This window comes from Herpailurus yagouaroundi, unplaced genomic scaffold (genome assembly GCF_014898765.1).
Source record: "Herpailurus yagouaroundi ecotype Mexico unplaced genomic scaffold, PumYag 220, whole genome shotgun sequence".
Lineage (NCBI taxonomy): Eukaryota > Metazoa > Chordata > Mammalia > Carnivora > Felidae > Herpailurus > Herpailurus yagouaroundi.
In genome coordinates, this window is record NW_024412451.1 from 2,641,623 (window position 1) to 2,645,171 (window position 3,549).

Sequence of the window (3,549 nt, forward strand, 5' to 3'; positions counted from 1 at the left end):
GGCAGGCAGGCAGGCAGGCAGGCAGGCAGGCAGGCAGGCAGGCAGGCGCCTGGGTGGCTCAGTCGGTTAAGCGTCCGACTTCAGCTCAGGCCATGATCTCACAGTTCGTGAGTTCGAGCTCCACATCAGGCTCTGTGCTGACAGCTTGTGATTCTCTCTCTGCCCCTCTCCACATTCTCTCTCTCTCTCTCTCTCAAAATAGATACAAAATTTATTAACAAATAATAAAAAAGGAAAGAGAAAAAGCAGGAAACCCAACCCCCAAAGGGCACAACTCTCTCTCTCTCTCTCTCTCTCTCTCTCTCTCTCTCTCTCTCTCGCCTGCCCTCACATCTCAAGAGTGCACTTTTTGCCTTTGATATAGTTTGCCGCTGTGCCACATGTCTGTCCTTGAATTCCTTCTCCTGGGGAGACCAAGAACCCTCGGCCACTCCTTTGGGTCTGGCTAGGGGACTCTGGGGTCTCCCCAGTTCCCCCGGCAACATCTTTCTGGCAACCACAAAGGGACAAGGTGACAGCAACCCTCTTCGTGGCTGAGTCCCCAGCTCTTGCTTCCTTGCCCTTCGTTGCTTAGTCACTGTTCTTTGTTCCGCTCTCTCTTTTGATCTACAGGAAGAGGCCTAAAAAGGACACCTCGTGTGCTTCCTTCCCTTCTCTTCTTTTGTAACACTGTTGGCCTCCATATAAACTAGAGGATGGGAAAGTCTGCCCAGGAAAATGTCCCCACATCCCACATGGTCAGGCCTTTATGGCACTGTGCCAAAACCCTGATCTGTCCACTTGCCTTTAGGGGGCCCGAGGACACCCCTCCTCACTCTCTACTCTTTTTTTAACGTTTCTTTTCTTTTCTTTTGTTTAATGTTTTTATTTTATTCTTGAGAGAGAGAGAGAGACAGACACAGTGAGAGCAAGGGAGGGGCAGAGAGAGAGGGAGACACGGAATCCGGAGCGGGCTCCAGGCTCCGAGCTGTCAGCACAGAGCCCGACGCGGGGCTCGAACCCACAAACCGCGAGACCATGACCTGAGCCAAAGTCGGATGCTTAACCGAGTCACCCAGGCTAATCTGTTTTTTTTTTGTTTGTTTGTTTAGTTGTTTTAGAACAATTTTATTTATGTTTTTTTTAGAGACAGAGAGCATGAGTGGATGGGGGGGGGGGGGTAGGGGAGACAGAGAGGCACAGAGGATCCAAAGCAGGCTCCAGGCTCTGTGCTGACAGCAGAAAGCCTGATGCGGGGCTCCAACTCACAAACCTGGTGTAGATCTTGAGAGGACTGGGTGCATCTTGGTGGGCTCTGTGTTGTCTGTGCGGTTTTCTCCCTTGTTAGTTTCCGGGTTGCCGGCTAGGATCCCTGGAGCCAATTGTCTGATTAGTCTCCTGCTGGCCAGGGACTTTAAGGAATATTCCCAAGCAGCTGCCCGGACACCTTTAGTTTCAGGGAAGTTCCACCTTCTCCGGCCCGACATGGATTGCCTAGTTTCACTTTCTGTTGGTGGAAGGAAAAAGTGTCTGTTCATCAGCAGGAGCTGACGAGCTTCAGGGCCTGGAGTCCTCTTTCTCTGTCCTCGGTGCTTTTATCCACCTGCAGCCTTCCTGGAGGTGCCTCACCTCTGCTGCCCCCCACCTTGCACCACCACGGCTCAGCTTGAGTCACAGGCTCCCGCACCACCCTCCGTGCCTCCCGCCATTGGCTCCTGCTTCTCCCCCCCCCCCCAGGAGCAAAGAGCGCCCCTCCCTGGACTGCAATGGCCCACTTCAGATTTCCCCACAGGTGTCCCGGATAAAATCGAAAATTGGAGAACAAGTTGATTGACCCAGTGGTCCCAGCTGCAACCGATTCCGTATTTAAACTAGTTTAAGTGTGTTACATTTAATTAAGGCAAACCTGTCTTTAGAGTTATCAGCATTAAATACAAAGACTCTCGGGGCCCCTGGGTGGCTCAGTCGGTTGAGGCGTCCAACTTCGGCTCAGGGCATGATCTCACAGTTCGTGGGTTCGAGCCCTGCATCGGGCTCTGCGCTGACAGCTTGGAGCCTGGAGCCTGCTTCAGATTCTGTGTCTCCCTCTCCCTGCTCATGCTCTGTCTCTCTCTCCTTCAAAAATAAAATAATAAAATAAATACAAAGACTTTCACTCTAGGGGCACCTGGTGGGCCCTGTCGGCAGAGCACGTGACCCTTGATCTCAAGGGTGTGAGTTCAAGCCCCATGTCGGATGTAGAGGTTATGTAAAATCTCTTGTTTTATTTATTTAAATTTATTTTTGTAAAAAAGAACTTCTTTGCACGAGCAAGTGGGGGAGGGCCAAAGAGAGAGGGAGAGAGAGAATCCCAAGGAGACTCTTCGTTGACAGAGTCCCACTCCAGGCTCCATCTCAAGAGTGTGAGATCATGACCTGAGCCAAAATCATGAGTCAGACACCCAACTGAGCCACCCAGGTGCCATGAGATTACATAAAATCTTAAAAAAACAAAAACAGGGGCGCCTGGGTGGCTCAGTCGGTTAAGTGGCCGACTTCGGCTCAGGTCACGATCTTGCGGTCCGTGAGTTCGAACCCCGCGTCGGGCTCTGGGCTGATGGCTCAGAGCCTGGAGCCTGCTTCAGATTCTGTATCTCCCTCTCTCTGACCCTCCCCCGTTCATGCTCTGTCTCTCCCTGTCTCAAAAATAAATAAAACGTTTAAAAAAAACCAAAAAAACCCACAAAAACACAAATTATTATTCCACCAAGGTTTACTAAAGGTCATAAGCTCGTGTTCTCTCTGTTGCAATTAGTCAACAACAACAAAAAATAAACGATGGTCAATTTTGTCTGTCTCATAAGATTTTCCATGGGTAATTGTTAAAAACAAGTAGGTTGAATAAATGAAAAGGTTTATAGGCAAAACTTTAAATTGCTTTCAAAATCTTTGGTAACCTGACCCTTTGAAGTTTTGCTAAGTCAAAGGATTAATTGGACTGAACTCACGGGACATCTAAACTTTTTCCAAATAAGATAAAACACTAAAGTATTGATTACTGACCAGAAGTTCGTGCTTTTGGCTTCTTATTTCAGAGAAACTGAGGATACTGGAGTCCATTGGTAAACACGCATTATGCTTTATTGAACGGTTGTACTGGGATAAACATAGGGTTTTTTTTTTTTAACTTATCTAAATTAATTTTTATTTATTTTTAAAGACTGATGTTTAAATTTGTTTTAATGTTTATTTATTTATTTATTTTTTTTGAAACAGAGACAGAGCGAGAGCAGGGGAGGGGCAGAGAGAGGGAGACACAGAATCCGAAGCAGGCACCAGGCTCTGAGCCATCAGCACAGACCCCGACGCGGGGCTTGAACTCATGAATCGTGAGATCATGACCTGAGCCGAAGTCAGATGCTTCACCAATGGAGCCACCCAGGCACCCCCATATGGTTTTTTTCTAATTTTTTAAATTTTTTTTAATGTTTGTTTATTTTTGAGACAGAGAGAGACAGAGCATGAATGGGGGAGGGGCAGAGGATCTGAAGTGGGCTCTGTGCTGACAGTAGAGTGCCCAGTGTGGGGCTC